The 27976-nt window shown below is 49.4% G+C and overlaps 1 protein-coding gene and 1 non-coding gene across 2 annotated transcripts in view; both read right to left on the bottom strand.

Annotated features, from left to right (window-relative positions):
• Positions 1-27976, bottom strand: part of nbeaa (neurobeachin a) — a 1211357-nt gene that overhangs the window by 1128630 nt on the left and 54751 nt on the right. The gene's annotated exons all lie outside the window — the stretch shown is intronic.
• Positions 8863-9059, bottom strand: LOC139275434 (U2 spliceosomal RNA). Its single transcript, XR_011595720.1, has one exon. It is a non-coding gene; the product is annotated as a U2 spliceosomal RNA (small nuclear RNA).

Genomic DNA, 27976 nt, shown 5'->3' with positions numbered 1-27976 from the left:
CGCGGGAACGAGCGGCTGCCTCCTCTCCCCCCCCACCCCCGCGGGAACAAACGGCTTCCTCCTCTTCCCCCCCACCCCACGGGAACAAACGGCTGCCTCCTCCTTCCGCCACCCACCGCCCCCCCCGCGGGAACAGCTGCCTCAACTTGTGAGGCTTCCTGCAGCATTCTCCCTGGCTGAAGCACTTTCACACAGGTAGGAAGATGGTTTATTTAATCTTTTCTTTGCTTATAAATTTTTATTCAGGTTGGATTTATTTGTATAATATTTGTATAAGTATAAATAAGGATTTATTATAGAATTTAATGACTTCCCTTCCCCCCCCCAACCTCGTTCTGGACGCCTAATTTGTAACCTGCGCCTAATTTTTTAATGTGTAGACAAGATTTTTTCAGTTCTACAAAAATCTTCACTTGCTCCATTCTAAGTTAGTTTGGAGTACATTTTCACTGTGGAAACTTTGAAATCAGGCGTCAGTGGCCAGACACGCCCCCTTTTGAAGAAAAAATTCTGTTCCAAAGTGAAACTGTTCTAACTGACTAGAACTGCAGAAAAAAAAAATGTGGAGAATTGCGATTTCTAAGATAGTCCGTTCTCCACCAGTTGCTCCTAAAAATCAGGCGCAAATCATGTGGAAACTTGGGCCCTTAGTTTGCTCCAGTTTCAATGAGTTAGTTCAGTTTCTTTTTAGTTCAGCTTTTTTTTTTAAAAGGGGGGATTACCAGCCACTTGCACCTGTTTTGGCCATTTAAGCAAGTGCAGACAGCGAAAAGTTACTCCAAACTAACTTAGGCCAGCGTATGTGTCCGCTCTGAAAAACCTTGCGGACACTTTAGAAATCAGGCGCAGGTAGCCAGAGGTGGCGGGGGGGGGGGGGGGGAGTGAGGGAAGTTAGAGGATTTTCCAAAGCACTAATCACCTTCACAACAACATTAAAGAACATAAGTACATTTAAAGCACTAAATAAAGCAGTACATTTAAAGCACCAAGACTTACAAAGCACTAAACAAAGCACAAAAGGTAATAAGAAATTCATTAATAAAAAATAGAAGGGAACCCTGCACCTAAAGCACCAAGATTTACAAAGCACTAAACAAAGCACAAAAAGTAATAAGCAATTAATTAACAAATAAAAAATAGAAGGAACCTTGCACCTAAAGCACCAAGACCAAAGTAATAAGCAATCAATCAATAACAAATAAAAAATAGAAGTTCTACCTTTATGTGAAGGGAAGGCAGTGGGTCGCAAATGAGGGAGATGGGGGAGAAGAGAGAGGAGTGGGGGAGAAGAGAGAGGGGGGGGAAGAAGAGGAGGAGGGGGGGAAGAGGAGGGGGGTCTAAGGGGGGGGGAAAGAGGGGGGAGGGTAGAAAGAGGAAGGGGGAGAAAGAGGAAGGGGGAGAAAGAGGAAGGGGGGAAGCGGGAAGGGGGAGGGGGGAGGGGGAAGCGGAAGGGGAGAGGGGGAAGCGGAAGGGGGGAGGGGGAAGCGGAAGGGGGAGGGGGAAGCGGAAGGGGGGAGGGGGAAGCGGAAGGGGGAGGGGGAAGCGGAAGGGGGAGGGGAAGCGGAAGGGGGGAGGGGGAAGCGGAAGGGGGAGGGGGAAGCGGAAGGGGGAGGGGGAAGCGGAAGGGGGGAGGGGGAAGCGGAAGGGGGGAGGGGGAAGCGGAAGGGGGGAGGGGGAAGCGGAAGGGGAAGCGGAAGGGGAGGGGGAAGCGGAAGGGGGAGGGGGAAGCGGAAGGGGGAGGGGGAAGCGGAAGGGGGAGGGGGGAAGCGGAAGGGGGGAGGGGGAAGCGGAAGGGGGGAGGGGGAAGCGGAAGGGTGGGGGGAAGAGGAAGGGTGGGGGGAAGAGGAAGGGTGGGGGGAAGAGGATGGGTGGGGGGGAAGAGGAAGGGTGGGGGGGAAGAGGATGGGTGGGGGGGAAGAGGAAGGGTGGGGGGGAAGAGGAAGGGTGGGGGGGAAGAGGAAGGGTGGGGGGGAAGAGGAAGGGTGGGGGGGAAGAGGAAGGGTGGGGGGGAAGAGGAAGGGTGGGGGGGCGAAGAGGAAGGGTGGGGGGGCGAAGAGGAAGGGTGGGGGGGCGAAGAGGAAGGGTGGGGGGGCGAAGAGGAAGGGTGGGGGGGCGAAGAGGAAGGGTGGGGGGGCGAAGAGGAAGGGTGGGGGGGCGAAGAGGAAGGGTGGGGGGGCGAAGAGGAAGGGTGGGGGGGCGAAGAGGAAGGGTGGGGGGGCGAAGAGGAAGGGTGGGGGGGCGAAGAGGAAGGGTGGGGGGGCGAAGAGGAAGGGTGGGGGGGCGAAGAGGAAGGGTGGGGGGGCGAAGAGGAAGGGTGGGGGGCGAAGAGGAAGGGTGGGGGGGCGAAGAGGAAGGGTGGGGGGGCGAAGAGGAAGGGTGGGGGGGCGAAGAGGAAGGGTGGGGGGGCGAAGAGGAAGGGTGGGGGGGCGAAGAGGAAGGGTGGGGGGGCGAAGAGGAAGGGTGGGGGGGCGAAGAGGAAGGGTGGGGGGGCGAAGAGGAAGGGTGGGGGGGCGAAGAGGAAGGGTGGGGGGGCGAAGAGGAAGGGTGGGGGGGCGAAGAGGAAGGGTGGGGGGGCGAAGAGGAAGGGTGGGGGGGCGAAGAGGAAGGGTGGGGGGGCGAAGAGGAAGGGTGGGGGGGCGAAGAGGAAGGGTGGGGGGGCGAAGAGGAAGGGTGGGGGGGCGAAGAGGAAGGGTGGGGGGGCGAAGAGGAAGGGTGGGGGGGCGAAGAGGAAGGGTGGGGGGGCGAAGAGGAAGGGTGGGGGGGCGAAGAGGAAGGGTGGGGGGGCGAAGAGGAAGGGTGGGGGGGCGAAGAGGAAGGGTGGGGGGGCGAAGAGGAAGGGTGGGGGGGCGAAGAGGAAGGGTGGGGGGGCGAAGAGGAAGGGTGGGGGGGCGAAGAGGAAGGGTGGGGGGGCGAAGAGGAAGGGTGGGGGGGCGAAGAGGAAGGGTGGGGGGCGAAGAGGAAGGGTGGGGGGGCGAAGAGGAAGGGTGGGGGGGGCGAAGAGGAAGGGTGGGGGGGCGAAGAGGAAGGGTGGGGGGGCGAAGAGGAAGGGTGGGGGGGCGAAGAGGAAGGGTGGGGGGGCGAAGAGGAAGGGTGGGGGGGCGAAGAGGAAGGGTGGGGGGGCGAAGAGGAAGGGTGGGGGGGCGAAGAGGAAGGGTGGGGGGGCGAAGAGGAAGGGTGGGGGGGGCGAAGAGGAAGGGTGGGGGGCGAAGAGGAAGGGTGGGGGGGCGAAGAGGAAGTGTGGGGGGGCGAAGAGGAAGGGTGGGGGGGCGAAGAGGAAGGGTGGGGGGGCGAAGAGGAAGGGTGGGGGGGCGAAGAGGTAGGGTGGGGGGGCAAAGAGGAAGGGTGGGGGGCGAAGAGGAAGGGTGGGTGGGCGAAGAGGAAGGGTGGGGGGGCGAAGAGGAAGGGTGAGGGGGGAAAAGAGGAAGGGTGAGGGGGGAAAAGAGGAAGGGTGAGGGGGGAAAGAGGAAGGGTGAGGGGGGAAAGAGGAAGGGTGAGGGGGGAAAGAGGAAGGGTGAGGGGGGAAAGAGGAAGGGTGAGGGGGGAAAGAGGAAGGGTGAGGGGGGAAAGAGGAAGGGTGAGGGGGGAAAGAGGAAGGGTGAGGGGGGAAAGAGGAAGGGTGAGGGGGAAAGAGGAAGGGTGAGGGGGAAAGAGGAAGGGTGAGGGGGAAAGAGGAAGGGTGAGGGGGAAAGAGGAAGGGTGAGGGGGAAAGAGGAAGGGTGAGGGGGAAAGAGGAAGGGTGAGGGGGAAAGAGGAAGGGTGAGGGGGGAAAGAGGAAGGGTGAGGGGGGAAAGAGGAAGGGTGAGGGGGAAAGAGGAAGGGTGGGGGGGCGAAGAGGAAGGGTGGGGGGGCGAAGAGGAAGGGTGGGGGGGCGAAGAGGTAGGGTGGGGGGGCAAAGAGGAAGGGTGGGGGGGCGAAGAGGAAGGGTGGGTGGGCGAAGAGGAAGGGTGGGGGGGCGAAGAGGAAGGGTGAGGGGGGAAAAGAGGAAGGGTGAGGGGGGAAAAGAGGAAGGGTGAGGGGGGAAAGAGGAAGGGTGAGGGGGGAAAGAGGAAGGGTGAGGGGGGAAAGAGGAAGGGTGAGGGGGGAAAGAGGAAGGGTGAGGGGGGAAAGAGGAAGGGTGAGGGGGGAAAGAGGAAGGGTGAGGGGGGAAAGAGGAAGGGTGAGGGGGGAAAGAGGAAGGGTGAGGGGGAAAGAGGAAGGGTGAGGGGGAAAGAGGAAGGGTGAGGGGGAAAGAGGAAGGGTGAGGGGGAAAGAGGAAGGGTGAGGGGGAAAGAGGAAGGGTGAGGGGGAAAGAGGAAGGGTGAGGGGGAAAGAGGAAGGGTGAGGGGGAAAGAGGAAGGTTGGGGGGCTAAAGAGGAAGGGTGGGGGGGAAGAGGAAGGGTGGGGGGGGGAAGTGGAAGGGGGGAAGAGGAAGGGGGAAGAGGAAGGGGGGAAGAGGAGGAAGGGGGGAGGAGGAGGGGAGGAGGAGGGGGGAGGAGGAGGGGGGAGGAGGAGGGGGGAGGAAGAGGGAGGGGAGGAAGAGGAAGAGGAGGGTGGGAGCAACATTAAACAGACGAACTTGAACTTCGATCAGTACAAAACTCTTGCAAGAATCCAACTCCACTTACTCACTTCACACAAGTATTATTTATCGAAAAAAAATTCCTGCCCAACTATACCTAGGTGCTGAACTCACTATCAGGCTGAACTCCCAACTGAGGCTAAATTCCATAGTCGTCTGTGCTTTCACAGTCCACTGTTCCCTCGCAGGTCGTGGCGGGGAGCCCATTCGGCCAGGGCTAGGGGCTGCGTGCTTCGGACTCCTCCCACACAGCCTGCAGCCCACGCACACAGAATCTGGTGGCGAGGAGCTACTGCATATGCGCGCGCACGTGCAGAGGTCCCGACAGTGTTTTCAGCGCCGGGACCTGACTCTGCCCCCCACACGTTCTGCTGCGCTGCGCCAAGGGCCTGGATTGATCGGACTGCATGGAGAATATGAAGGTAAATCATAGGCGCCGCTTCTGTTCCAAAAAGTCGGCGAACCTCACGGAGGTGGGCCGTTCTAAGGGTCAGTGGAACTTGGCCCCAATGTTACCACTTTCTCCAATGTCAGGTTATCAATCTAGTGCAAAGTAATGTTTTTTTCCATACTGCTCCCACAATGTATCTCAAATCTAACCTCATTAGAAGATCTTTATTACATTTCCCCCATCAGATATTGGCCATTATGAATACTCATCTATTACCCAATTATTGGCAGTTTAGTATTAAAGTTATCATCCTTCCTCAATCTTTGAAACAACTTCAATCTCTGCATACAAATTAAAAAAGGCTGGAATTCTTGGGGGGAAAATCACCTGAAACAAACTTCTTTTAAGTAACTCACGTTGGTGGTGTGTTTGTGCCCAATTTCAAGAAAGGCCTGAGTTATTCCTTCAAGCAGCCAGCGCTAAGATCCCAATAACAGCACTGAAATAAAACAGTAACAAAAGATTCCACAGCCACACCCAGTCAGAATGGTAAACTAACGGTAGGCGAAGAAACTTTAGTTTTAAAGGCTAATTTTGTTTTTCTCCAAAATACGAGGAAGGCTTATATACGACTGGCAAACTTAAAAATTATTTCTAAATCATGCGACCTCCACGATCAAATGGGGAGTGTCAGTTTGGCTCAGTTGATTGTAATCTTGTCTCCTAATCAGAAGTTTTGGGTCCAAGTCTTTCAGCACATGATCTAAGCCAACTCTTAACTGCAGTACTGAAGGAGTGCTGCATTGTCAGAGTACCATCTTTCAGAATATACCATGAAACCAAGGCCCCATTTGCCTGTTCAAGTGGATGGAAAAAAAAAGCAAGGAATTCGCCCTTAGGCAACACAACCAAAAACAAAATAGCTGATCATTCATTTGCTGTTTTGGGGTATCTTGCTGTGCACAAATGAGCTGTCATTTAGGCCTACATGACAACAGTGAATATAAGTTAATGATAATTGGCTGTGAAGTGTTATGAATGAAAAGTCCCATATATAAACATACTAAAACGACGGGCAGAAAAGAGCCAGCTGGTCCATCAAGCCTGCCCCACACACACGATGCCTGCCGCATCACGACTAGATGCGTCCTACCCACCTTCCCCTCACACCTCCAACCCCCACGTGGCCATGTAATCTCCAGGGATAGGCAAAAAATATATAAAAGCACGATGATGGTGGTAAAGTCCTCTCATATCTTCAGGCTGGCTTGCAGAAGAACACGACAGAAGCATTTTCAACTTGAGCTCTCAAGTCACAGGGTCCAGGATAAGTCAAAAATCCTTTGGGATTGCAAGGCAGAGAAGAGAACCCCAAGTTTTTCTCACCTGACAGAACTTTCTTCTATGGTGCCAGCAAGGAACAGCATCTACAATACATTGCTAAGATCATTCCTCTGCCTATCTTCAGACTTTTCGAAGAAAATTAATTTACTTTTAACTTTGAAAAAATTTCCAATACTTGGGCATCTCCTAAAAAAATATCAGGCATGTGACAATCACTTCCACTGCTTATCGAATATTTAAAGGGGAGTTACAGGAGTGGAGGAAGAAACAGGGTCAACAAGCTTTTCCTTTCTTTCAAAGACAAACAGTATAACAGCCCAGGCTCTCACATGAACAATGGTTATTGAGAAAATATATTAATAGGCTTCTAACATCTCTAAAACCATACTGCAGCACCTTTTTACAGTTTACCTGCAAACCCCTCAAATACAAAAAAAAGCAAATACTAGTTTTATAATGCTATTTTTTGTGCAGCATTATATACACGAATGGCAGGAACAGTTCAACTTCAGCCTGTAAAAATACATAATGGCTGGAACTGTTTTGAGCTCAGTTTGAACTAAAGAACATTTGCTCTTTCACACAAAAGTAAATCTGTCACAAGGATGCACTGAAGCATCATAGAAGGGACCAGTGATCTAAAGCATTGAAATACAGATAAAATGTATCTGGTGGGAAGGCGCAATTATTTACATAAGCAGTTTCCTTTATAAATCTGGACACAGAACATTTTGAATGGAAAAAGGTGACACAGGTGATACAAGAAACCAGAGTCAGATTGGAGGAGGCTACAAAGATTGGGAGGAGTGAGGCCATGAAGGGAGTTAAATGCAAAGTTAAGAATTTTAAATGTGAAGCTTTTGGGATCCAGGAGCCAGTGTATCTTAGCAAGGAAAGAAGCGATGGGCGAGCGGTATAGGCTATGGGCAGCAGAATTTTGGATGAGCTGAAATTAACGGAGAGTGCAGGATGGAGGTCAGCCAAGAAAGCAGTGAAAGAGTTGAGTTGGGAAACACAGACATCAACTCCTGCAAATAAATCTTCCAGCTTATCCTTAATTTGACAGCCTATCCTTTATATACCGGCATCTTTTAATTTCTCAACAAATCATCCAGGAACAAATCCTTTATATCCTATTCCTCAATTTAATTGTGTCACAGAAGTCATTCATGAGCTTCATGGAAAAACAAATACCCATGTCAATCTTCCCAAATGTTAATGTCCAAAACATGGGGGTACATTTTCATCTTCACCGCCTGGGCAGTAATCTAGAAGAGCAGATCAACTACCCTTTGTAGAATACACCAATTTTACATGCAATGAAAATTGTGTGGGTTCTATAAAGAGCAGGCAATGCACTATTCTCTTTCCATTCCCTGAATAGGGGTAGTTGAACAACCAAATTAACACTATCTGCCCGAGTTTCCTCCCACTCATTTCCCCCCAATGAATACTCACTGAGCTCTCTCTCTCCAATAAATAAGTCAAAGTACGTCCAAACTTCAAAATGCATAATCTGTAGTGTACCTTACAATAGTGACTGCACTTCAAAAGTATTTCATTGGCTGTAAATTGCTTTGGGACGTCTCGTGAAAAGCACTACAGAAATGTAAGTCTTCAGGATTTTTTTAAGCTTAAATACTTGGACCATGAATTCGAAAGATTTTGTAAGAGCCCGATGATATATCAGTTAAACATAAGAACATAAGAATTAGGAACAGAAGTCGGCCATCTAGCCCCTCGAGTCTGCTCCGCCATTCAACAAGATCATGGCTGATCTGGCCGTGGACTCAGCTCCACTTACCCGCCCGCTCCCCGTAACCCTTAATTCCCTTATTGGTTAAAAATCTATCTATCTATGACTTGAATACATTCACTGAGCTAGCCTCAACTGCTTCCTTGGGCAGAGAATTCCACAGATTCACAACCCTCTGGGAGAAGAAATTCCTTCTCAACTCGGTTTTAAATTGGCTCCCCCGTATTTTGAGGCTGTGCCCCCTAGTTCTAGTCTCCCCGACCAGTGGAAACAACCTCTCTGCCTCTATCTTGTCTATCCCTTTCATTATTTTAAATGTTTCTATAAGATCACCCCTCATCCTTCTGAACTCCAACGAGTAAAGACCCAGTCTACTCAATCTATCATCATAAGATAACCCCCTCATCTCTGGAATCAGCCTAGTGAATCATCTCTGTACCCCCTCCAAAGCTAGTATATCCTTCCTTAAGTAAGGTGACCAAAACTGCATGCAGTACTCCAGGTACGGTCTCACCAATACCCTATACAGTTGCAGCAGGACCTCCCTGCTTTTGTACTCCATCCCTCTCGCAATGAAGGCCAACATTCCATTCGCCTTCCTGATTACCTGCTGCACCTGCAAACTAACTTTTTGGGATTCATTTTTTTTAAATTTTATTTTATTTATTTTTTTTAATTCGTAGCCAATCATTCCAATTCTTTGTCAAATCACAAACGCCAGAGGTCACCTTGCACACATCAAGGATCACTCTGCGCCAATGCTCTTAGCCAAAAGGCCGAGAGCCACTGCACCGTTCCTGGAATACCAGGTTCGTGCCATGGAGGTGGATGGGTCAGGCCCCCCACACACCTCCGTGGAGGTGGATGGGTCAAGCCACACCACCCACCTCCTATTTCCAAAAAGCATAGGAGAACCACCCTCCTGATCCAGGGAGAACCACTTTGGGGTCATGGTTACTCCCCTGTCAGGTCAGTTACGCATGATCTTAGCCAAAAGGCCGAGAAGCACTGTGCACAAGGACCCCCAGGTCCCTCTGCACCGCAGCATGTTGTAATTTCTCCCCATTCAAATAATATTCCCTTTTACTGTTTTTTTTCCCAAGGTGGATGACCTCACACTTTGCGACATTGTATTCCATCTGCCAAACCTTAGCCCATTCGCTTAACCTATCTAAATTTCTTTGCAGCCTCTCTCTGTCCTCTACACAACCCGCTTTCCCACTAATCTTTGTGTCATCTGCAAATTTTGTTACACCACACTCTGTCCCCACTTCCAGGTCATCTATGTATACTGTAAACAGTTGTGGTCCGAGAACCGATCCCTGTGGCATACCACTAACCATCGATTTCCAACCCGAAAAGGACCCATTTATCCCGACTCTCTGCTTTCTGTTAGCTAGCCAATTCTCTATCCATGCTAACACATTTCCTCTGACTCTGCGTACCTTTATCTTCTGCAGTAACCTTTTGTGTGGCACCTTATCAAATGCCTTTTGGAAATCTAAATACACCACATCCATCGGTACACCTCTATCCACCATGCTCGTTATATCCTCAAAGAATTAGGTTTCAAGTTACTGTATTTGATATGAATTTTCAGGTCGACGTTGGCATTGGGATCGTTAAAATGGAACCACAGCTGCTGTGTCTGTTGAAAATTTCTTCGGTATTATGTGAGAGCCTGAGCATAATGTAAAGCACTCCACAATTGCCTGTCCAGAGTGAACTCAAAAGGGACATTCTGCCTCTGTTTATAATGATTACAATCCTCTGTCAGAACAAAATTGGTTTGATGGTTTCCTGAAACAATGTCTGAAAGCAGACATCAGTTAATTAATTGGATAAGGAACAGGCATTCGGTCAGCAAGATGCACCTGTTGTGGCAGCTTTGCTTTGTCTTGGACGTCGGAACTGCGTGTGTCAGATAGCCGAGATGCAGCCTGTGGGTCTTTGAAATCTAACTAGGAATAAATATGGAAAACTTCCATCTTAGCTTTAGTTCCATTAGTTCTGAAGTAAAATTAGAAAATGCTGGAAATACATCGCATCAACATCTAAAAAGAGAAATTACAGTTTAACATTTCACGTAGAAACCCTTTGGCAGAACAATTATGACCCAAGATTTCTACCTCCAATGTTTATCGCCTTTATTATATATTTTTTCTTTCCACTGTTCCTCCTGAAGTGACATTATCCAGGTATTAATTAGGATGTTCTTTTTCAGCATGTCACTCTTGTTTTAAGTCAATCTCTTAACTGCCTTCGATACCAGACACAGCTATTCCTCCAAGTTTCTAATCCTTATTCTGTTCTCTGTCAAATTCTGTTGAAAAAGCCTTATCCTTTGACACTTTTATATCTCGTGTTTCTGTAGATCAAGTTGCAGGAGAGAAATGTCCGTGCGTTGGTTCGCTAAATTTCTTTGCCAAAAATGGCTCCTTTTATAAAGCAAAATCATAGATCTACATTTTTGTGGGGATCCAGCACAGGGACATCAAGATAAATTGGTATAAAATACAAAACTGACTTTTGATTTTGCAGCTTTTGATGTCCAATAATCCCCTCATGACCACAGCCTAGTGTGAAGGAAAGGCAGTCGGTTACAAGCAAGTAGCTGATGTGGACACTTCGGGGGCTATATTGGATAAGGCCCGAAAACGGGAGCGGGGTTCGCGATGTGCCTAGTGCTCAACGAGCTGGTGGTTGGCTCAGTACTCACATTGAGGTCCAATATCGTGTGGAGCCTGCGCTCTATTTAAAGGTGGTCTGCCGAGTGAAAAGTTGTCTGCACTGCTTAAAGGGTAGAAGCTTTGTGAGAAAAGCACCTCAATATGACTGGAGCTGGAGCAATGTTTTAACAGGGCATAAAAAGGGCACCTCGGTTCTCCAATGCAGTATTGGAGGCCTTGGTGCAGGGGGTCTATCCACAGGGGGGGAAGGAGGTCCTCCAAATTCACTGTAATGCGGCAATGGGAGCAGATAGCTGAAGCAGTCACTGCCATCAGTTATTCCTCCAGGAACTGGATCCAGTGCCGAAAGAAGTTTAGAAACATAGAAAATAGGTGCAGGAGTCAGCCATTCGGCTCTGCGAGCCTGTACCACCATTCTATATGATCATGGCTGATCATGCACTTCAGTACCCCATTCCTGCTTTCTCTCCATACCCCTTTAGCCGTAAGGGCCACATCTAACTCCCTTTTGAATATATCTAACGAACTGGCCTCAACAACTTTCTGTGGTAGAGAATTCCACAGGTTCACAATTCTCTGAGTGAAGAAGTTTCTCCTCATCTCGGTCCTAAATGGCTTACCCTTTATCCTTAGAACATCAATAAGACAAAGGTCCTCCACCAGCTTGTCCTCGCCGCATAGCACTACCTCCCAGACATCAAGATCCACGGCGTGGCCCTGGACAATGTGGACCACTTCACCTATCTCGGGAGCCTCCTATCAACAAGAACAGGCATTGACGATGAGACCCTACACCGCCTCCAGTGCGCCAGTGCAGCCTTCGGCCGCCTGAGGAAAAGAGAGTTTGAAGACCAGTTCCTCAAAATTGTCACCAAGCTGATGGTATACAGGGCCACAGAAACATAGAAAATAGGTGCAGGAGTATGCCATTCGGCCCTTCTAGCCTGCACCGCCATTCAATGAGTTCATGGCTGAACATGCAACTTCAGTACCCCATTCCTGCTTTCTTGCCATACCTCTTGATCCCCGTAGTAGTAAGGACTTCATCTAACTCCCTTTTGAATATATTTAGTGAATTGGCCTCAACAACTTTCTGTGGTAGAGAATTCCACAGGTTCACCACTCTCTGGGTGAAGAAGTTTCTCCTCATCTCGGTCCGAAATGGCTTACCCCTTATCCTTAGACTGTGACCCCTGGTTCTGGACTTCCCCAACATTGGGAACATTCTTCCTGCATATAACCTGTCTAAACCCGTCAGAATTTTAAACGTTTCTATGAGGTCCCCTCTCTTACTTCTGAACTCCAGTGAATACAAGCCCAGTTGATCCAGTCTTTCTTGATAGGTCAGTCCCACCATCCCGGGAATCAGTCTGGTGAACCTTCGCTGCACTCCCTCAATAGCAAGAATGTCCTTCCTCAAGTTAGGAGACCAAAACTGTAGACAATACTCCAGGTGTGGCCTCACCAAGGCCCTGTACAACTGTAGCAACACCTCCCTGCCCCTGTACTCAAATCCCCTCGCTATGAAGGCCAACATGCCATTTGCTTTCTTAACCGCCTGCTGTACCTGCATGCCAACCTTCAATGACTGATGTATCATGACACCCAGGTCTCATTGCACCTCTCCTTTTCCTAATCTGTCACCATTCAGATAATAGTCTGTCTCTCTCTTTTTACCACCAAAGTGGATAACCACAATATTTATCCACATTATACTTCATCTGCCATGCATTTGCCCACTCACCTAACCTATCCAAGTCGCTCTGCAGCCTCATAGCATCCTCCTCGCAGCTCACACTGCCACCTAACTTAGTGTCATCTGCAAATTTGGAGATACTACATTTAATCCCCTCATCTAAATCATTAATGTACAGTGTAAACAGCTGGGGTCCAGCACAAAACCTTGCGGTACCCCACTAGTCACTGCCTGCCATTCTGAAAAGTACCCATTTACTCCTACTCTTTGCTTCCTGTCTGACAACCAGTTCTCAATCCATGTCAGCACACTACCCCCAATCCCATGTGCTTTAACTTTGCACATTAATCTCTTGTGTGGGACCTTGTCGAAAGCCTTCTGAAAGTCCAAATATACCACATCAACTGGTTCTCCCTTGTCCACTCTACTGGAAACATCCTCAAAAAATTCCAGAAGATTTGTCAAGCATGATTTCCCTTTCACAAATCCATGCTGACTTGGACCTATCATGTCACCTCTTTCCAAATGCGCTGCTATGACATCCTTAATAATTGATTCCATCATTTTACCCACTACTGAAGTCAGGCTGACCGGTCTATAATTCCCTGTTTTCTCTCTCCCTCCTTTTTTAAAAAGTGGGGTTACATTGGCTACCCTCCACTCGATAGGAACTGATCCAGAGTCTATGGAATGTTGGAAAATGACTGTCAATGCATCCGCTATTTCCAAGGCCACCTCCTTAAGTACTCTGGGATGCAGTCCATCGGGCCCTGGGGATTTATCGGCCTTCAATCCCATCAATTTCCCCAACACAATTTCCCGACTAATAAGGATTTCCCTCAGTTCCTCCTCCTTACTAGACCCTCTGACCCCTTTTATATCCGGAAGGTTGTTTGTGTCCTCCTTAGTGAATACCGAACCAAAGTACTTGTTCAATTGGTCTGCCATTTCTTTGTTCCCCGTTATGACTTCTCCTGATTCTGACTGCAGGGGACCTACATTTGTCATTACTAACCTTTTTCTCTTTACATATGTATAGAAACTTTTGCAATCCATCTTAATTGTTCCCTGCAAGCTTCTTCTCGACTCCATTTTCCCTGCCCTAATCAAACCTTTTGTCCTCCTCTGCTGAGTTCTAAATTTCTCCCAGTCCCCGGGTTCGCTGCTATTTCTTGCCAATTTGTATGCCACTTCCTTGGCTTTAATACTATCCCTGATTTCTCTTGATAGCCACAGTTGAGCCACCTTCCCTTTTTTATTTTTACGCCAGACAGGAATGACAATTGTTGTAGTTCATCCATGTGGTCTCTAAATGTATGCCATTGCCCATTCACAGTCAACCCCTTAAGTATGATTCGGCAATTTAACTTAGCCAATTCACGCCTCATACCTTCAAAGTTACCCTTCTTTAAGTTCTGGACCATGCTCTCTGAATAAACTGTTTCATTCTCCATCCTAATGCAGAATTCCACCATATTATGGTCACTCTTCCCCAAGGGGCCTCGCACAACGAGATTGTTAATTAATCCTCTCTCATTACACAACACCCAGTCTAAGATGGCCTCCCCCCTAGTTGGTTCCTCGACATATTGGTCTCGAAAACTATCCTTTATGCACTCCAGGAAATCCTTCTCCACCGTATTGCTTCCAGTTTGGCTAGCCCAATCTATGTGCATATTAAAAGTCACCCATTATAACTGCTGCACCTTTATTGCATGCACCCCTAATTTCCTGTTTGATGCCTTCCCCAACATCACTACTACTGTTTGGAGGTCTGTACACAACTCCCACTAACGTTTTTTGCCCTTTGGTGTTCTGCAGCTCTACCCATATAGATTCCACATCATCCAAGCTAATGTCCTTCCTAACTATTGCATTAATCTCCTCTTTAACCAGCAATGCTACCCCACCTCCTTTTCCTTTTATTCTATCCTTCCTGAATGTTGAATACCCCTGGATGATGAGTTCCCAGCCCTGATCATCCTGAAGCCACGTCTCCGTAATCCCAATCACATCATATATGTTAACATCTATTTGCACAATTAATTCATCCACCTTATTACGGATACTCCTTGCATTAAGACACAAAGCCTTCAGGCTTGTTTTTTTAACACCCTTTGTCCTTTTAGAATTTTGCTGTACAGTGGCCCTTTTTGTTCTTTGCCTTGGGTTTCTCTGCCCTCCACTTTTCCTCATCTCCTTTCTGTCTTTTGCTTTTGTCTCCTTTTTGTTTCCCTCTGTGTCCCTGCATTGGTTCCCATCGCCCTGCCATATTAGTTTAACTCCTCCCCAACAGCACGAGCAAACACTCCCCCTCGGACATTGGTTCCGGTTCTGCCCAGGTGCAGACCGTCCGGTTTGTACTGGTCCCACCTCCCCCAGAACCGGTTCCAATGCCCCAGGAATTTGAAACCCTCCCTACTGCACCACTGCTCAAGCCACGTATTCATCTGCGCCATCCTGCGATTCCTACTCTGACGAGCACGTGGCACTGGTAGCAATCCCGAGATTACTACTTTTGAGGTCCTACTTTTTAATTTAGCTCCTAGCTCCTTAAATTCATTTCGTAGGACCTCATCCCTTTTTTTTACCTACGTCGTTGGTACCAATGTGCACCATGACAACTGGCTGTTCTCCCTCCCTTTTTAGAATGTCCTGCACCCACTCCGAGACATCCTTGACCCTTGCACCAGGGAGGCAACATACCATCCTGGAGTCTTGGTTGCGGCCGCAGAAACATCTATCTATTCCCCTCACAATTGAATCCCCTATCACTATCGCTCTCCCACTCTTTTTCCTGCCCTCCTGTGCAACAGAGCCAGCCACGGTGCCATGAACTTGGCTGCTGCTGCCCTCCCCTGATGAGTCATCCCCCTCAACAGTACTCAAAGCAGTGTATCTGTTTTGCAGGGGGGGCCATAGTAATACCCCCCCTCCTGTACGGCTCAGAAACATGGACCATGTACAATAGACACCTCAAGTCGTTGGAAAAATACCACCATCGATGTTTCTGCAAGATCCTGCAAATCCCCTGGGAGGACAGATGCACAAACGTTAGCGTCCTTGTCCAGGCCAACATCCCAAGCATTGAAGCACTGACCACACTTGATCAGCTCCGCTGGGCAGGCCACATAGTTCGCATGCCAGACACAAGACTCCCAAAGCAAGCGCTCCACTCGGAACTTGTCCACAGCAAACGAGCCAAAGACAGGCAGAGGAAACGTTACAAGGACACCCTCAAAGCCTCCCTGATAAAATGCAACATCCCCACTGGCACCTGGGAATCCTTGGCCATAGACCGCCCTAAGTGGATGAAATGCATTCGGGAGGGCGCTGAGCTCCTCGATATCGTTGCCGAGAGCATGCAGAAATCAAACGCAGGCAGCGGAAGGAGCGTGCGGGAAATCAGGCTCCCTGTCTACCCTTTCCCTCAATGACTATCTGTCCCATCTGTGACAGAGACTGTGGTTCTCGTATTGGACTGTACAGCTACCTAAGAACTCATGCTAAGAGTGGAAGCAAGTCTTCCTTGATTCCGAGGGACTGCCTGTGATAATGAGACTGTGACCCCTGGTTCTGGACTTCCCCAACATCAGGAACATTCTTCCTGCATCTCACCTGTCTAATCCCGTCAGAATTTTATATGTTTCTTTGAGATCCCCTCTCATTCTTCTAAATTCCAGTGAACATAAGCCTAGTCGGTCCAATCTTTCGTCACATGTCATTCCTGCCAGCCCAGGAATCAGTCTGGTGAATCTTCGCTGCACTCCCTCAATAAGCAAGAATGTCCTTCCTCAGATTAGGAGACCAAAACTGTACACAATACACAAGGTGTGGTCTCACCAAGGCCCTGTACAACTGTATTAAGACCTCCCTGCTCCGATACTCAAATCGTCTCACTATGAAGGCCAACATGCCATTTGCCTTCTTCACCGCCTGCTGTACCTGTCTGCTAACTTTCAATGACTGATGTACCATGACACCCAGGTCTCGTTGCACTTCCCCTTTTACTAATCTGTCACCATTCAGATAATAATCTGCCTTCCTGTTTTTAACCAAAGTGCATAACTTCACATTTATCTACATTATACCGCATCTGCCATGTATTTGCCCACTCACCTAACCTGTCCAAGTCACCCTGCAGCCTCTTAACATCCTCCTCACGGCTCACACTGCCACCCAGCTTAGTGTCATCTGCAAACTTGTCTAAATCATTCATGTATATTGTAAATAGCACTGAACCTTGCGGTACCCGACTAGTCACTGCCTGCCATTCTGAAAAGGACCCATTTATTCCTATTCTTTGCTTCCTGCCAACCAGTTCTCTGTCCACGTCAATACATTACCCCCAATACCATGTGCTTTAATTTTGCACACTAATCTCTTGTGTGGGACCTTGTCAAAAGCCTTTTGAAAGTCTAAATACACCACATCCACTGGCTCCCCCTTGTCCACTCTACGAGTTACATTCTCAAAAAATTCTAGAAGAGCCTCACATGGGTGGTCAAGGTCAATGAATGCATCTTAAAATGCCATATCCCACCAACTGTATCACTTCCCCGATCCTCCTTCCCCCACCTCCTCCCCCTTTCCCCCTTGATATGTATGCTTATCACTATAATAAATCACACGTGGCACATGCTGGAGCTGATCATCTTGTGACCTTTCGGTTTAATGTAAACTCCAAAAGTGAGCACTGCAGGGGGAGCCTGCTTTATATAGGGAGGCAGCACAAGGTGCAGTAATGTGTGGCTCCTGGGCTTTCCCCATCTGTTGCCGATTACAAGTAATTACATGGTACAATGCATGGTACAGGGACTTGCTGCAAATACATCACAACACTCTCCTCCCCCCTCCCCCCTCCCCCCCCAGTCTTAGATGCGGTTTACAGGTTAAGCCTGACCGGGGGTCTGCGCTCTCTGGTTGAGCGTCTGAATTGGACGCTGGGTGTGGACGGCCTGACCGGAGTGTCGCTACCTTGCAGTGCTGCAGTTCTGGTCGGACTGTCCGGTGTGATGGGTTCTGTCCCTTGGTGAACCGCTGGTTCTGTTGTTTGTGGTTGGAAGTCGATGTCATTGTAGTCATCCAGCGGTTCTGGATCATCGATGAATCTCAATTTGGTTTGATCGATGTGCTTCTTGCAGGTTTGGCCAATAGTGAGTCTTACCACAAATACCCTACTCACCTCTTTAGCTATGACAGAGCCTGCGAGCCACTTGGGGCCCGTACCAAAGTTCAGCACGAAAACAGTGTCATCGACATTGATACAACGCGTTGAGTTGCGGTCATGATATGTACATTGCTTAAGACGCCGGTTTTTGACAATCTCACTTAAAACCGAGTGCACGAGGGGCAACCTTGTTTTGAGGGTCCTCTTCATGAGGAGTTCGGCAGACGGAAACCATGTGAGTGAGTGGGGCCTCGTCCAATATGCAAGCAGCATGCGAGACAGACGGGTCTGCAAGGGGCCTTCCGTCACTCGCTGCATGCCCTGCTTTATGATCTGTACTGCCCGTTCAGCTTGGCCATTGGAGGCTGGTTTGAACGGGACCGACCTGATGTGCTTTATGCCATTACAGCACATAAATTCGCGAAATTCAGAACTCGTAAAGCATGGTCCATTGTCTCTAACAAGGACGTCGGGCAGGCCATGGGTGGTGATCATTGTCCGAAGGCTCTCTATTGTGGCGGTGGATGTGCTGGACGACATTATAACACATTCGATCCATTTAGAATAAGCATCAATTACAACTAGGAACATTTTTCCGAGAAAGAGACCTGCATAGTCCACGTGGATGCAGGACCAGGGTTTGGAGGGCCAGGGCCACAGGCTCAGGGGGGCTTCACTGGGTGCATTGCTGAGTTGCACGCACGTGTTGCACCAGCATACGCACGACTCTAAGTCTGCGTCATGCCGGGCCACCACACGTGCGATCTCACAATGGCTTTCATCATTACAATGCCAGGGGGTGTGCTATGGAGATCCTTGACAAATAAATCTCTGCCCTTCTTGGGCAGGACTACGCGATTTCCCCACAAAATGCAGTCGGCCTGGACGGATAACTCGTCCTTGAGCCGGTGAAACGGCTTAAAATAGCCATGCATCTCCATACGTGGTTGCCTAGTTTCCACTTAATATACAGTTTTTCACCTGGGACAGCAGTGGGTCTTGGCTGGTCCAGATTCTTATCTGGCACGCCGTGACGGGTGACGCTTCACCCTCAAAGGCTTCCATGGCCATGACCAGTTCCGCGGGCTGCTCCGCTTCACCCTCGGTGGTGGCGAGCGGGAGCCGGCTGAGCGCATCTGCGCAGTTATCAGTGCCTGGTCTGTGGCGGATCGTATAGTCGTAAGCGGACAGCGTTAATGCCCACCTCTGAATGCGAGCTGGGGCGTTGGTATTAATGCCTTTGCTCTCAGAGAATAACGAAGTGAGCGGCTTGTGGTCAGTTTATAGTTCGAACCGCCGGCCAAATAGGTACTGGTGCATCTTTCTTACCGCATACACACAAGCTCGGGCCTCCTTTTCGACCATGCTGTACCCCCTTTCAGCCTTGGATAGGCTGCGGGACGCATATGTTACAGGTTGGAGCTTACATAGAAACATAGAAAATAGGTGCAGGAGTAGGCCATTTGGCCCTTCGAGCCTGCACCGCCATTCAATGAGTTCATGGCTGAACATGCAACTTCAGTACCCCATTCCTGCTTTCTCGCCATACCCCTTGATCCCCGGAGTAGTAAGGACTACATCTAACTCCTTTTTGAATAGGTTTAGTGAATTGGCCTCAACAACTTTCTGTGGTAGAGAATTCCACAGGTTCACCACTCTCTGGGCTAAGAAGTTTCTCCTTATCTCGGTCCTAAATGGCTTACCCTTATCCTTAGACTGTGACCCCTGGTTCTGGACTTCCCCAACATTGGGAACATTCTTCCTGCATCTAACCTGTCTAAACCCGTCAGAAAATGGCGATTGATAAAGTGCCACATAATAGGCCTGCCAGCAAAGTTAAAGCCTATGGAATAAAAGGGACAGTGGCAGCATGTTTACAAAATTGGCTAAGTGACAGGAAACAGTAGTGGTGAACGGTTGTTTTTCGGATTGGAGGAAGGTATACGAGGAGAGGCAATATAAAAAAGGGATAGGCTGAGTAATTACAGGCCTGTCAGCCTAACCTCAGTGGTGGGAAAATTATTGGAAAAAATCCTGAAAGACAGGATAAATCTACATTTGGAAAGGTAAGGATTAATTAGGGACAGTCAGCACAGATTTGTTAAGGGAAGGTCGTGTTTGACTAACCTGATGGAACTTTTTGAGGTGGTAACCAAGAGGGTCGATGAGGGTAGTGCGTATGATGTAGTGTATATGGACTTTAGCAAAGCTTTTGATAAGGTCCCACATGGTAGACTCGTCACGAACGTTAAAGCCCATGGAATCCAGGGCAAAGTGGCTAGTTGGATCCAAAATTGGCTTAGAGGTAGGAAGCAAAGAGTAATGGTTGATGGATGTTTTTGTGATGGGAAGGATGTTTCCAGTGGGGTTCCGCAGGGCTCAGTACTGCGTCCCTTGCTTTTTCTGGTATACATCAATGATTTCGATTTGAATATAGGGAGTATGACCCGACACATTCACTTATTGAAGTACACACCCGATCCTGTAGGATGACACATCGCACGCTAAAGCAAGATGCCTACAGGGATCATACAGCGCCAGTAGTTTGTTTGAGCACAATAAGTTTCCCTTCTCGAAGGCAGTTTCTTGATTTTTATCCCAGGCCCAGTCATCATCCTTACGGAGCAGTACATGTAATGGTTCAAGCAAAGTGCTCAGCTAAGGCAGAAAGTTACCAAAGTAATTCAGTGGTCCTTGGAACGAGCGCAGCTCCGTCGTGTTGAGTGGTCTTGAGGCCTTCTGGATCGCTTCCGTCTTGGAGTCTGAGGGTCTGATGCCATCTGTTGCGATTCTCCTTCCCAGGAATTCCACCTCTGGTGCCAAGAAGACGCATTTGGTTCATTTCAATCTTAGATCTACTCGATTTAGTCGGCGTAGCAGCTCTTCCAGGTTATGGATGTGTTCATTGGTGTCGTGTCCAGTGATCAAGATGTTGTCCCGAGACAGATTTCAGTAGGTTCTCCATGTTTCGTTGGAAGATCGCAGCAGCTGAACGTATCTCGAAGGGGCACCGGTTGTATACGAACAGCCCCTTGTGCGTGTTTATGCACGTCAGCTTCTTGTCGATCGGGCTCAGCTTGGGCCTGTGTGCCTTGTTGGCCCATAACTTCTCGAAGGCCTTCTGGCTCAGGATCGGTTGGCTCGCACCAGTGTCCAGTTCCATCGGTACCGGTATGCCGTTCAGTTTAACGTTCATCATAATCGGGGGACTCTTGTTGGTAAAGGTGTGCACTTCATGCACGTGCACCCCTCTTCTTTCTCGGTCATCTCTGCGCGATCCTCAGGATCGACGCTTGACCTCCCATCCTCCGCTACGTATCGAGTTGTAGCACGTTTATACATTCTTTGGAGGTGCCCCAGCATTGCGCAATTCTTGCAGACATTTTTTGAACCTGCACTAGTTTGCGCAATGAGCCCCTCCACAGCGCCAACAGCTTGCTGATGGACTTGCATTCACAGGTCCTGATCTCTTCGCATTAGTCCATTGTTGTGGTGAGTGAGTCATCTCAGATCAAGCAGAGGTCGCATTAGCCCAGCTGGGGACATTTCTCCTGTCTGCCGACGAATTTAGCTTATTCACGGTGTTTGGCCCCGGGTGATTCTGAAGTTGAGTAGAGTAGCTTTGTTTCTTCCTCTCTTGCCATGTATGCCTGAGCAATTAGGGTGGCTTTGGCCAGGTCCAAGTCTTCCTCTGCTAGCAATTTGCGGAAAATCCCTTAGTGCCCGATTGCCAAAACAAAGAAGTCTCTTTACATTTCTTCAAGAACTGTCCCGAATTTGCATGGGTCAGCAAGACGCCTTAACTCAGCGATGAACGCTGCCATGCCTTGGCCTACTCCACGCCGGTGGATGTAGAAATGGTACCTCGCTATGAGCGCACTGCGTTTCGGCTTTAGGTGACTTCAAACTAGTTCACACAGTTCTTCGTAACTTTTCTCAGAGGGTTTCGTCGGGGCCAGTAGGTCCTTGATCAATGCGTATGTCCGTGATCCGCAGACCGTGAGGAGGACAGCCCTCCGTTTGCTGGCATTCGCGGCTCCCTCTAAGTCTTTCGCGACAAAGCATTGATCCAGCCAGTCAATTAAGTCAGCCCAGTCTTCCCCAATGCAATATCGCTCGATGTCGTCAACGGTGGCCATAGCTGTGTGTTGGTTCTAATCTCGTCGTCAGTTGATACATATCCTTATCACTATAATAAATCACACGTGGCCCATGCTGGAGCTGATCACCTTGTGACCTTTAGGTTTAATGTAAACTCCAAAAGTGAGCACTGCAGGGGGAGCCTGCATGATATAGGGAGACAGCACGAGGTGCAGTAATGTGTGGCTCCCGGGTTTTCCCCATCTGTTGGCTATTACATGTAATTACATGGTACAATGCATGGTACAGAGACTGGCTGCAAATACATCACACCCCTCTTCCTTCACCACCCCTGGCCTGGCACCCCCCCTGCCCCCGCCACTCCACCCACCCCCACACCGAGGTGGTCGCAGAACCTGTAGTGGCAAGTGCTGCACCCTCATGATGGCCGAATTGTGCAGGATGCAAAAGACCACCACCACGAATTGGGACATCTACGCCAGTGAGTACTAGCGAGCTCCTTCCAAGCGGTCAAGGCAGCGCAACCATTCCTTGAGCACACCGATGGTCTGCTCGATGATGTTCCACGTGGAAGCATGGCTGTCATTATATGATTGCTGGCTGCGAGTGGTAGGGTTAGAGAGAGTCATCAGCTAGATGTAGAACGGATAACCCTAGTCTCCGAGCAGCCACCCTCAGGTCCGACGTGGTGGCTGGAAGATTGCTGGCACACTGGACTGGCGCTAGATGAAGGCATTGTGGCTGCTGCCAGGATACCGGGTATTCATCGTCATGCTGTGCTAGACATGGCCTCACACCAACTGCACATTAAGTGGTAGCCTTTGCGGTTGCAGTACCTCTCAGCATTGATACGCGGCGCTCGCGTATTGGGACATCTGCGCATCCTGCACAACTTGGCCATATACGGTGCCCCAAAGCTATGTGTATGTAATCGAGGGCGCACTGCACCAATGTGAAGCCCGATATTCTGGCAAAGCTACATGCACGCTCCTCCTGCTTCTCAGAGGACAGAGACTCTGTGACTGCCCGGATGCAGCAATGGACGGTGAACTGAGAGATGTTAGCTACGTCACCTGTTCCAACCTGGAAGGATCCGCTGCTGAAAAAAATTCAGGGCCACGGTTAGTTTGAAGGCCACTGGCAGAGCCATTGTCGCCCTGCTCTGAGGCTGCAGGAAGGTTCCAAGAGATGGCAGAGTTCTCTGACCACCTCCTTGATGAAGCGGAATCTCTGAATACACTGCTCCTGGCTTAGGTGCAGGGAGAGGAACTGCTCCCTGAAGACCCTTCGGTGGGGAAGGCTTCCTGCTGAGAGCAAGTAGAGGCCCCAAGATTGGGAGCAAGTGGTGTCGTCAGAGGCCTTGCAGTTGTTGCCAACACCTTCCCAGCATCCAGCAGCAAGCCCTGTACACTATTACAAATTTCTTCCAGCAAGCCAGTATTGATATAAATTCTGCAAGCGCCAGTACAAGAGAAATAATCAACTTACCTGCAAGTTGGATGTATCCCTTTAAATAGCGCTGGTAGGGGAGGTCCCTTGTGCAACTGAACGCACGTTCAGCTGTGCGTGCTTAGGAGAGGGTGTTGATTGGAATGATGATGCTCAAAATGGCAGGTCGTGCGGCAAATCAGCACGTCACGATCTGTCTACTCTACATACTGCTGGCACATGTGCATCCCGCCTACGCTATTGCCCTCATCAAGATGGCAACTGGCGTGGGCTGTGCCGGAAGGGGGCGGAAAAAAGGTGGCCGCCATTTTTTTCCAAAACCGAACTACCGGCGCCAAGGTGTGAACTTTGTGTCCATAGACTGCTCACCTGGAATTATGGCCCCATTACTTTGCTTGAACTACAAAAGGTGCAAGTGGTTTCAGAAGGAGAAATCCAGCAGTACAACTCTCAATTTTAGCTCTTCTGACTTATTCACCTTAACAAAAGAAAAATTTTTTCAGAAAAGACAATCTGATTTTAACTCTAAGAGAGCAAGTACGAGGTCATTTGTCAACTCTTTTATGTGGAGAGTACTTACAAAAATCACTGACAACATCCTCTCAACGATCTATTGTAATTAGATCACCTTAGAGAGGATGCAGTGGAGATTTACTAGAATGGTACCAGGGATGTGGGACTTCAGTTACATGGAGAGACTTGCGAAACTGGGGTTGTTCTCCTTAGAGCAGAGAAGAGTTGAGGACAGATTTAAGAGAAGTGTTCAAAATCTTTAAGGGTTTTTGTTATGGATTTTAACCCCTTGCAACCTGTTCTATGTTTCTATGTATCATACTGCCACCAGAGGGCCTACCTGTTGGAGTCCCAAGGGATCCCAGCATCCCTTGGGAGCATGGTAAATAAGTAGGCCACCCACGAGGTACCTGCACTCTGGAACCTTATTAAAGGAGCTGAGGTCACACTTGTTCATTGTTCACAGTACTCAGTTTCATCCTTTATTCTGAGTGTATCAATTGGCGACGAGGTAATGAACAACCACGCAGAAATGCAAAGAACAGTTGGTATCCTGGAGAAGTTCTCAGAAGGAGATGATTGGGAGGCCTTCGTGGAGAGATTCAACCAATACTTTGTGGGCATCGAGCTGGAAGGGGACAAGAACGCTGCCAAACGAAGGGCGATCCTCCTTACTGTCTGTGGGGCAACAACCTATGGCCTCATGAAGAATCTTCTAGCTGCGGTAAAACCAGCAGCTAAATCCTATGAAGAATTGTATATGCTGGTCCGGGAGCACCTAAATCCTAAGGAATGCGTTTTGAAGGCAAGATATCGGTTCTACACGTGTCAACGGTCAGAGGGCCAGGAAGTGGTGAGCTATGTCGCCGAACTAAGGCGCCTTGCAGGACATTGCGAATTTGAGGGATTCTTAGACCAAATGCTTGAGACTTTTTTGTACTGGGCATTGGCCATGAGGTAATCCTTCGCAAACTGTTGACTGTTGAAACTCCGAATCTAAGCAAAGCCATAACGATAGCCCAGGCATTTATGTCCACCAGTGACAATACCAAACAGATTTTGCAGAGCAAAGAGGTTTCGGCCAGTACTGTGCACAAAGTAACATTGTTTTCGAGCAGGAATATACATGGCAGATCGTACACGCTGGCTGCTGCTGTGCGACCTCAGATGACCCAGAGTCCGCCATCGATCGTTAATGCGAGGCAGTTAACACTTTGTTGGCATTGTGGAGGTGATCATCGGGCCCATCAATGCCGCTTCATGCACTATGCGTGCAACGGCTGCAGAACAATGGGACACCTTCAGCGAATGTGCAGGCGAGCTGCAAACCACCACGTTGCAGAGGAAGATCGATCCGCTATGGATCAGGCTGAATTGGAGATTCGTACCGAGAAGGCAGAAGTGTACGGGGTGCATACATTCACCACGAAATGTCCACCAATAATGTTGAAAGTTGAACTGAACGAAATTCCAGTATCTATGGAATTGGACACGGGTGCGAATCAGTCCATAATGAGTAAAAAGGCCTTCGACGGGCTGTGGTGCAACAAGGCACACAGGCCCAAGCGCTCACCAAACTAAGGACTTACACCAAGGAACTAATCCCTGTAATTGGCAGTGCAGAAGTCAAAGTCTATGATGGAGCAGTACACGAACTCCCACTGTGGATCGTGCCGGGGATGGCCCCACACGGTTTGACAGAAGCTGGCTGGGAAAAATCCGCTGGAACTGGGACGACATCAGAACGCTTTCGTCCGTCGACGACGCCTCATGTGCCCAGGTTCTGAGCAGATTTCCATCATTGTTCGAGCCAAGGATTGGAAGCTTCTCGGGGGCGAAAGTGCAGATCCATTTGGTTCCCAGTACGTGACCTATTCACCACAAGGCACGGGCAGTACCATATATGATGCATGAGAAAGTGGAAATTGAGCTGGATAGGCTGCAGCAAGAAGGTACCATTGCGCCGGTGGAATTAAACGAGTGGGCCAGTCAGATTGTCCCGGTCCTCAAAGAGGACGGCACAGTCAGAATTTGTGGGGACTATAAAGTAACGATTAACCGTTTCTCGCTGCAGGACCAGTATCCACTACCCAAGACAGATGACCTATTTGCGACCCTGGCTGGAGGGAAAACGTTCATCAAGTTGGACCTGACCTCGGCCTACATGACACAGAAGCTGGAGGAGTCTTCGAAAGGCCTCACTTGCATCAACACGCACAAAGGTCTGTTCATCTACAACAGATGCCCGTCCGGGATTCAGTCGGCCGCGGCAATCTTCCAACGGAGCATGGAGAGCCTGCTAAAGTTGGTTCCTCGCACCGTGGTTTTCCAGGACATACCTGTTATAGGTCGGGACACCACTGAGCACTTGAAGAATCTGGAAGAGGTTCTTAGTTGATTGGATCGCGTGGGATTCAGGTTGAAACGCTCGAAGTGTGTTTTCCTGGCACCGGAGGTCGAGTTCTTTGGAAGAAGAATCGCAGCAGACGGCATCAAAGCCACCGACGCCAAGACGGAGGCCATCAAGAACATGCCGAGACCACAGAACGTGACGGAGCTGTGATGGTTCCTGGGACCCCTTAACTATTTCGGTAATTTCCTACCTGAGTTAAGCACCCTGCTAAAACCCCTACATGTGCTACTGCGCAAGGGAGATGACTGGGTATGGGGGAATTCACAAGAGGCTACCTTTGAGAAAGCCAGAAATCTGTTGTGTTCAAACAAACTGCTTGTCCTGTATAACCCTTGTAAACAATTAGTGCTAGCTTGCGATGCATCGTCATATGGGGTCGGATGTGTGTTACAACAGGCTAACGAATTGTGGATTTTGCAACCGATCACTTATGCGTCCAGGAGTTTGTCCAAGGCAGAAAGGGCCTACAGCATGATTGAAAAAGAGTTTACGGGGTTAAAAAAAATGCACCAGTACTTGTTTGGCCTCAAGTTTGAGCTTGAAACTGACCACAAGCCGCTCATATCGCTGTTCTCTGAAAGCAAAGGGATTAACACCAATGCCTCTGCCCGCATCCAAAGATGGGCGCTCACGTTGTCAGCATACAATTATGTAATCCGCCACAGACCGGGCACAGGGAACTGCGCTGATGCTCTCAGTCGGCTACCACTGCCCAGCACCGGGGTGGAAATGGCACAGCCTGCGGACTTGCTCATGGTAATGGATGCATTCGAAAACGAAAAGTCACCCGTTGCAGCCCGCCAGATCAGGACCTGGACCAGCCAGGATCCTTTACTGTCCTTGGTAAAAAAAACTGTGTCCTCCATGGAAGCTGGTCCAGCGTTCCAGCGGAGATGCAGGAGGCGATTGAGCCGTTCCACAGGCGCAAAGGCGAAATGTCCCTGCAGGCGGACTGTCTGTTGTGGGGTAATCGCATGGTCAAGAAAGGCAGAGATATGTTAATTTGTGAACTGTACAGCACCCACCCAGGCATTGTAATGATGAAAGCCATAGCCAGATCCCATGTGTGGTGGCCCAGCATCGACTCAGATTTAGAGTCATGCGTGCGCCAGTGCAACACTAGCTCTCAGCTGAGCAATGCACCCAGGAGTTTGTCCAAGGCCGAAAGGGCCTACAGCATGATTGAAAAAGAGGCTCTGGCGTGCATTTGTGGTCGTGGCCCTCCAAACCGTGGTCGAGGATCCACATGGACTATGCGGGCCCATTTCTAGGCAAAATGTTCTTGGTTGTCGTGCATGCTTACTCAAAAATGGATTGAATGTGCAATAATGTCTGTAAGCACGTCCACGGCCACCATTGAGAGCCTACGAGCCATGTTTGCCACGCACGGCCTGCCTGATGTCCTAGTCAGCGACAAGGGGCCATGTTTCACCAATGCTGAATTCAAGGAATTCATGACCCGCAATGGGATCAAACATGTCACATCTGCCCCGTTCAAACCCGCATCCAACAGCCAGGCAGAACGAGCAGTTCAGACCATCAAGCAAAGCTTGAAACGTGTGTCGGAAGGCTCCCTGCAGACCCGTCTGTCCAGACTGCTGTTCAGCTACCGCACCAGACCCCACTCACTCACCGGGGTTCCCCCAGCCGAGCTGCTCATGAAAAGGGCGCTCAAAGCAAGGCTCTCTCTTGTCTACCCTGATCTCCATGATCATGTGGAGGCCAGGCGGCATCAACAAAGTGTGTACCATGACCACACAAATTTGTCACGCGATATTGAGGTCAATGATCCTGTGTTTGTGCTCAATTATGGACATGGTCCCAAATGGCTCGCTGGCACGGTCATAGCCAAAGAGGGGAGTAGGGTGTTTCAGGTCAAATTGGCAATGGACTAA

This window comes from Pristiophorus japonicus, chromosome 10 (genome assembly GCF_044704955.1).
Source record: "Pristiophorus japonicus isolate sPriJap1 chromosome 10, sPriJap1.hap1, whole genome shotgun sequence".
Classification (NCBI taxonomy): Eukaryota; Metazoa; Chordata; class Chondrichthyes; family Pristiophoridae; genus Pristiophorus; species Pristiophorus japonicus.
The sequence above is the reverse complement of the archived record's forward strand: the minus strand, read 5'-3'. Positions and strand labels throughout refer to the sequence as shown.